The sequence below is a fragment of the Mastomys coucha genome, unplaced genomic scaffold (genome assembly GCF_008632895.1).
Source record: "Mastomys coucha isolate ucsf_1 unplaced genomic scaffold, UCSF_Mcou_1 pScaffold14, whole genome shotgun sequence".
Classification (NCBI taxonomy): Eukaryota; Metazoa; Chordata; class Mammalia; order Rodentia; family Muridae; genus Mastomys; species Mastomys coucha.
The window spans coordinates 63,478,345-63,487,072 of NW_022196896.1; positions in this window are offsets into that span (position 1 = coordinate 63,478,345).

Here is an 8,728-nt window from a genome sequence, read left to right on the forward strand (position 1 = left end):
TCCCTGACCCCTGACCCCTGACCCCTTGACCCCCTGCCTCCCTGCCCTACCTGCCTTTTCTACCCTAGTTTTTTGCTGCCATTTATTTAGTGGCCTTACTATGAGTCAGACCATGCTCATTCCAGATTTTAATGAATTAGATTTGATCAAATTATGCTAGAACGATAGTTGATTCTAGACAAATTTGGCACATAGGTAATTTCATTCCAGAGCAGGCTAACTTCGATATGCTACCCTTAAAGAATGAAATCAGGCTGGTGAGCTTCAAAGTCCAGACCCTCTGTCCAATTAGAGCCTTAGGATGCCCACACATGAGGAGTCAGACTCACAGCTCAGCTCAGTTTTTCTTCACCTTCCTGAGCTTCTAACACATTGACAGCTTTTATTTATATAAAGCAGGAGGTGTCTTATATAAATAGGTGCATAGATATAAATCATTTCTGGGTGCACTGCTTGGACCTAGGCTTCCCATGTGTTTTGGGATCCAAAAGGTGGGGCACCCATGTGTCTTTTGCAGGAACCACACCCTTCCCTTGAGACTTGAATACATACTGAGAGTAGGTGTAATTCTATAAACTGTTATTCACCATAGTGTTCTTCCTGGAGCAGAGCGGAGTCCTTTGATCCCTCATGATGCATCTACTATCCAGGAGTTCTGTCTCCTGGACCTAAGTGGATGTGGACAAGGCCTTTGAAGAAGAAGCCTAAAAGATCTTCAGCAGAGAAAGGTCCCAGTGTCCCAGACTTTGAAGGACACTGGATTGGAGGCCAATAGGATCCAGAGATCATAGTAGAGGCCTTTTTCCATGTATAGTTTTATTTGTCCTTGAGACAGCCAGAAGACGGAGCACATGCACTTCCTCTCTGTTTCCTGCTCCTCCTCACTAGGTGGTAAGAATCTTCAGCCCGACACTTCAGGTTTTCTCTCTGGACATTTAAGTAATGGGAAAGAACCGACGTGTCCATGTGAATTCAGAAAGGAGTTAGGTGTGTGTCGAAATCAAAAGAGGCACCTGCCCTTCAGGAGGCTCAGAACGTCCTGTGCTGATGATTGCTAGAAGGTCCTCAGCTGACCGCCAAGCCCCACCACCTCCCCCCACAGATGAGGAAGCAGGCTTCCAACTGTGCAGTCATTCCCAGAAAGTGCCTCCTGGAAGGGCCAACTGCTACCTCCCAGAAACAGGTCTGAGACAGCAACTGCAGTGCTTGTTAATTAGAGTCCCCTCAAGATGTCAGAGGTCCTTTTATATTTGGGGCTCAGATGAAGAAAAAGTTAATGTACCCTGGATAGACTTAGAAGGAAAAAATTCTAACGGTTGTTTCTAAATACATCATTTGCATTCATAGCTTAATGTTTTCCTTTCCCTTCCATTTCCTTTCTGCGTGGTGGAGTTGGCTTTTATGAAATTATGTTTATAAAACAGTTGGGTTCCCATGATGGTTTTTATACTGATTGTCAACTTGACAGGACTGAAGATTCTCTGGGAAAGGATCCTTTAAGCAAGCCTGTGATGGATTGTCTAAATTATATTAGTCTTTGAGCATAACTGTGGTGAAGTTACTGAAGGAAGAGAACGCACCTTGAATGTAGGCATTACCATCCCATGTTGGACCATGAAAAGCAGTCTGTGTTCTTGGTTGAGCGAGGCTAACTCTGGAGACACAGTAGAGAATTCTACAAGGGACAGAACAGTAAAGCCACATCCCCCAGACGTAGACGCTGACACCCAAGCCTTCACTCCATTATCCTGTGGCTAGACAAATGTCTCCAGCTCCCAGTATTCTGGCTGGATTCTACCCCCACAGTCACCTGACCACAGCCAGGTATGCCCCGCCTCACAGTTACCTGAGAACAGAAACGTAGCACAACCCACTATAAAAGGAGCTACTTGACCCCTCCTCTCTCTCTCAACCTTTTAGCTTCTCTCACCTCTTTACTCTCACCTCTTGTTCCCTCTCTCCCTTCCCCCTTCTCTCCATGTGGCCATGGCCAGCCTCTACTTTTCTATCTTCTCTCTCTCTCCTTTCTAAAATAAATGCCTTAAGACCATGGATTGCCTTCCTTCATCTAGATTTGCAGTGCTGGAGCAATGGATTCCAGCTCCAGCCGAGAAACTGGACCAAAGACTCATGCCCCACACTCACACAGGAACCACCAGGCACTCTTCCCCTGCCTGCCCCCTTTCTCCCTTCAGCCCCAAGGCTAACTGAGATGCCAGTTAGCTCAATGGTAAGCTAACTTACCCCCAGTTCATTCTCAGTTCTTCCATGGTGTCCAGCGATGTCCTGCAATGCCCAGGATGTGGCAGCGCCCGACAATCCCACAGGTTGAAGTCTTGGACTGAGCACCATAAAAAGGGAGTTGAGCAGCAGCATCCATCTCTGTCTGCTTCCTGTCTGCTGATGATGCAATGCAGTCAACTACCTAATGATGTAATGGATAGTATCCCTAGAATCGTGAACCCAAATAGATACTTCCCACCAAAGTTTGCTTTGGATTGTGTATTCATCATGGCAATGTGACACGCTGCTAAGGCTGGCCCCAACTCCTTGTGAATGATCAACAATAACTGTGGGTATTGGTCATGAGGGTGACAGTGACATTGCTGCTTTTATCTGCTGTCTGTTCCAGGTAAGTTTCTGATGCCTTTAAGATGGGCCCTCTGTGCAGAACAGAGCAAGGTCTGTATTCTAGCTTGAGACGTTCTGAAGCATCCTATATCTTCAGTTTGATTTCAAACCATACTAAAAGAGAGAACCCTGTTTATTTTTTTCTCCCCATAGAGGGGCCTTTGATTCTGCTTGGAGTTTTGATGAAATACTCTAGATATAATGAATTAAACAAATTTTTTTGTCTTTTTTTATTGGATATTTTCTTTATTTACATTTCAAATGTTATCCCCTTTCCCAGTTCCCCCCCTCCCAGAAACCCCCATCCCATCCTTACTCCCTCTGCTTCTATGAGGGTGTCCCCCCACTCACCCACCCACTCCCATCTCCTCACCCTCAATTCCCCTACACTACAGCATCTACCAAGCCTTCATAGGGACCAAGGACATCTCCTCCCATTGATGCCTGACAAGGCCATCATCTGCTACATGTGCAGCTGGAGCCATGTGTACTCCTTAATTGATAGCTTAGTCCCCAGGAGTTCTGGGGGGTTTGGTTGGTTGATACTGTTGTTCTTCCTTATGGGCCCTTACAAACCCTTTCAATTCTTTCAGTCCTTTCTCTAATTCCTCTGTTGGGGACCCCAAGCTCAGTCCAATGGTTGGCTGTGAGCATCCGCCTCTGTATTTGTGAGGCTCTGGCAGGGCCTCCCAGGAGACAGCTATATCAGGCTCCTGTCAGCATGCACTTACTGGCATCCACAACAGTGTCTAGGTTTGGTGACTGTATATAGGATGAATCCCCAGGTAGAGACTTCTGAATAGCCTTTCCTTCAGTCTCTGCTCTACACTTTATATTTCCTCCTGTGAGTATTTTGGTTTCCTTCTAAGAAAGACTGAAGCACTCACACTTTGGTCTTCCTTCTTCTTGAACTTCATGTGATCTATGAATTGTATCTTGAGTATTTGGAGTTTTGGGGCACTGTCAATAGGACAAAACAGCAACCAGCAGATTGGGGAAAGATCTTCACCAATCCTACATCTGGTAGAGGGCTGATATCCAATATATACAAGGAACTCAAGAAGTTAGACTCCTGAGAATCAAATAACCCTATTAAAAAATGGGGTAAAGAGCTAAACAAAGAATTTTCAACTGAGGAATATCAAATGGTCGAAAAGCATCTAAAGAAATGTTCAACATCCTTAGTTATCAGGGAAATGCAAATCAAAACAACCCTGAGATTCTACATCGCACCAGTCAGAATGGCTAAAATAAAAAACTCAGGTGACAGCAGATGCTGGCGAGGATGTGGAGAAACAGGAACATTCGTCCATTTCCTTCTGGTGGGATTGCAAGCTGGTACAACCACTCTGGAAATCAGTTTGGCAGCTCCTCAGAAAATTTGACATAGTACTACCTGAGGACCCAGCTATACCACTCCTGAGCATATACCCAGAAGATGCTCCAACATGTAATAAGGACACATGCTCCACTATGTTCATAGCAGCCTTATTTACAATAGCTGGAAGCTGGAAAGAACCTAGATCTCCTTCAACAGCGGAATGGATACAGAAAATGTGGTACATCTACACAGTGGAGTACTACTCAGCAATTAAAAGCAATGAATTCATGAAATTCACAGGCAAGTGGATGGAACTAGAAAATATCATCCTGAGTGAGGTAACTCAGTCACAAAAGAACATACATGGTATGCACTCACTGATAAGTGGATATTAGCCCAAAAGTTCAGAATTAAACAATTTACCTGAGCAAGGAATGATTTACAGATTATACATCCCTCAGAATCAGACTGAGTTCAGAGTAGCCCTGAGGCTTCGGTGCAGCTGCAAACCATTTAGAGCCAGCAAGGGGGAAACGGCCCACCGAAAACTAAAGTGAGCACACAAGGACTTGCCCACATGTGGCGCTGCATTATTTGATGGCAGCTTAAAGAGGTGACTGCCTGTGGACCACGGCATGGCTGCTGATATTTGTTGCAAGGATAATTGTCGGTCTATTTACACTCCAAATTAGACTACAGCTTAGTAGTTCAAGATAAACAACTTTTTTGGCCAATTATGAAATACTAATAGAGACCAATTATGAGTCAGGTTTCATTCCATTTCACAAGATCTGGAAGTCCATGTTCTCTCCCCCACCCCTTCCAGTTCAGCCTAGGATGGGGTAGGAGACCTGTGCCAGATGAAGTGCCAGGCAGGCCTCTGGAAGGTTATACTTCAGGACACACCTCTGCTGCATTTCCACATGACCAAAGGAACTTTGCTATCTCTTTTCCCTGTGTGCAATTTAATTTTTTAACCACAATTGTATGTGTGTATGTGTGTGTGTGTGCACTCTGTACATGGAAACATGTGAAGATGTATATATGTGTGGGTCTGAGTATATGTGTGTTTCACGCACGGGACCGTCAGAGGACAACCTTACGAGTCATTCCTCAGATGCCATCTACTTTATTTTCTGAGTCTCTTCACCTGTGCTTAGAACTTGCTAAGTAGGTTCCGTTGCCCAGCCCAATCTGTCAAGGGTCTGCCTGTTACTATTTCCCTAGCATTGGTATTACAAGTGTGTAACACCAGGTTCAGTGTGTTTTGTGTGGTTCTAGGAATGAAGCCCGGATCCTTATGTGTGCAAAGTAAGCACTTCGCCAACTAAGAGAGTCTCCCCAGCCCCATAACTGTGATTTTAGTCACCACACAACTAAGATGGTGTGTTTCTGATCTTGAAAGCAGAGAGGAAACTCATGCCCCTCATCCATGTAAGAGTATGGCTCCAATAGATATGCCAATTATAGTGGTTTGAATAGGAATGGTCCCCATAGACTCATGTGTTTGAATACTTGCCTCATAGGGAGTGACACTATTAGGAGATTGGAGTAGGTATGGCCTTGTAGTAGGAAGTGTGTCACTGCAGGGACAGGCATCAAGGTCTCCTATGTTCAAGCCACGTCCAGACACTGTGCCCTTCTGCTGCCTGCCGATCAAGATCTGTTCCTCTTGCCCCAAGTCTGCCTGCATGATGTTATGCTTCCTTCCGTGGTGATAATGGACTGAACATCTAAAACTGTAAGCCAGCCCCAATTAAATGCTTTCTTTTATAAGAGTTGTCTTGGTCATGGTGTTTCTTCACAACAATAAACCCCCAACTAAGACACCAATGGAAGGGTATCTAGTATGAAAGGATGTGGGTGCTGCAGAATATATATGGGGTGTGGCTCAAATTTGATGGGGGTGGGCTCCTACCTGTTTATCCTCTTTTAGATGGGATAGCATGTGGAAAAGCTGAGGCCAGGTCATATATTTCTCTAACAGAAGACATAAGTTGACTTCAGCATCCGCTGAAGGCAGTTAGCACAATCCTTACCAACTGCCTTCAACAAGGCCCAGGGCACATTGCTCCACAGCTTTAAAAAGAGAAGCCAATGGCTGGTGTGATAACTCAGGCAGTAAGGCAGTGGCTGAGTGGTGATGAGAACCTACATTTGATCCCTAAAATCCACTTTTAAAAACAGACTAGAGTGGCAGCTCATAACTGTAATCTCAGAGTTTAGCGGGTGGAGATGGGTGGATTGATGGAGCTTGCTGGCCAGCCAGCCCAGCCTTCTCGAATTTCTCAGCAAATTCAAGGCCAGGGAGAAACCATCTGAAAAAAACCAAGGTAGATAGTACTTGAGGAGTAATATTCAAGGTTCATCTCTTGCACACACACACACACACACACACACACACACACACACACACACACACAGAGTGAGAGAGAGAGAGAGGGAATCCCATGTGAAAGCTCAAAGGATTGGTGCTCAGGAAGCATTCCTTTCTGTCATTTTGACCTTAAACAGAGAGGAGTAAGGGAAACATTCCCCTAAACATTCTCTTGATGTTCCAAACTTTGATGGTTGTACTGGCTGGTTTTGTGTCAGCTTGACACAAGCTAGAGTCATCAGAGAGGAGGGAACCTCAGTTGAGGAAATGCCTCCATTAGATCCAGCTGTGGAGCATTTTCTCAATTAGTGATCAACTGGGGGAGGCCCCAGCCCACTCACTGTAGGTGGGGCCAATCCCTGGGCTGGTGGTCCTGGGTTCAATAAGAAAGCAGCCTGATCAAGCCATGAGGAGAAAGCCAGTAAGCAGCACCCTCCATGGCCTCTGCATCAGCTCCTGACTCCAGATTCATCCCCACGTGTGAGTTCCTGTCCTGACTTCCTTCAATAATGAACAGTGCTGTGGAAGTGTAAGCCAAATAAACCCTTTCATCCCCAACTTGCTCTTTGGTCATGGTGTTCCATTGCAGCAATAGAAACCCTATCTAAGGCAGTGATTATGGACTAAATAAACCACCACATAGAAACTAAAGATCAATCTAGACTGGATGTGGTGCATATTGACTATCAACTTAAGACCTAGGAGCCAGAGCCAGGGCATATCTGTAAGAGGCTCTCTAGGTTAGGTTATATGAGGTGGGAAGTTGCACACGAGTGTGAGTGCCATCAGCCTGTGGGCTCACTGCCTTAGTAAAGGAAAAAATTAAGCACCAGCCCTCACCACTCTTCTTTCTGACAGGGGATGCAGTGTGATCATTTGCCTCAACCTCCCGCTGCTGGACCCTCCATAAGGAGCCTCGCACTGTGCACAAAAATAAACCCTTTATTCTTTAAGTTGATTTTGTCAGGTCCTTTATTGCATCAATGAGACAAGTAACTAAAAGAAAACAGGAGAAAGCCCAACCCGGCTGTCAAAGAGGCAGGAGGAAGCCAGGATTCATTCTCAGTGAAGGTTTTCCACTGCCTAACACAAGGATATTCAACCCTGAGAACAAGGTCATTCAAAGGTCAGTGTGCAGCCCTTGGTGGTAATTGAGAGGAAGGCAATTAGTATCAGAAAAGCCCGGAAGAGTGTGGAAGTAAATTCACCCAAGGATATCGCAGACAATGTAACAATGTAACAGATGGGATTGTTACAGTAACTAGACAAACCTACATGAGGAGAAGAAATCAGCCCAAGGGAAAGAAACTACAATTACAACAGGTGAATTTCCTGTGACTCCTTTACACTGAAGAGAGTTAAAATGTGAGTCCCAAGATGAAGATTGGGGGGATTAGTTCAAAAGAGAATTAAACAAAACAAAACAAAACAAAAAATCAGAGGCAGCAAAGCAATGCAGCTAACCATCCAAGTCAAATAATAAGAACATCAAGGAATAAAGAGCTACCCACAAAGACAGTCAGAAAAGAAAAGATGAGAAGGAGAGGGAGGAGGGAAAGGAAGGAGGGAGGAGCATGGGAAAGCCAAGATCTATCAGTTGGTGGCCTTGAATGGAAATCCCACAAAGAAGGAAAGAATATATTTAGAGAGAAAATTGAAGGAAATGTTCATGAATGAAAGAATCCAAATTGAAACAGATCTAAAAGGCGCCCCTTCTTCTGGAAAATTCTACACAGAGCTGTTGCCATTGAGCTATTTCTTGGCTAAGTTAATAAGCAGTACGGATTAAAAAGGCTGTCGTGGAGACTTGGGGGCAAAATAATGGATCAGACGCCGCCTCCGTGCGGTGTAACGAATGAGAAGAGTCAGGATAACAAAGAAGAGCTGGTCTCAGAGAGAGAAAGGGTGGAGGCGCATATGAAACTTGGCAGGGGGTGACAGGGACAGATGAAATGTTCAGAGAGACAGACGGGGGCTGTACCCTGAAAAGAGGGGGGCAGCTTCTGGCTGCAGCTGTGCAGTGCCCCGGTTGGGGGAGGGGAGCAGAAGCCCCATCTACAAAGTATGCCTTCTTAAGAGAAACTGGTGTCCTACCTGTGGGACAAGCCAGCAGGTGTGGCTCCCTGACCTGGATCCAGCTGAGGGATGGGAACTGGGGGAAGAGGTGGTGTTGGGTGACACAGTAACTCCTGTATCATGAGGGGTCAGTGGTGACAAGTGGATCCACTCTTTCCCTGGCAGTTTGGCATTAGAGCCTACTTCTTTGGGATTCCGGTGTGTATTGAAGACCAGCTGAGATAGCCAGCCTCACGGACTGGACAACGACTGGATTCTCGGACTTTCTGTTCATCGGCAGCCATTGGATTGGCTAGACCACAGCCTGCAAGTCATTTTAATAA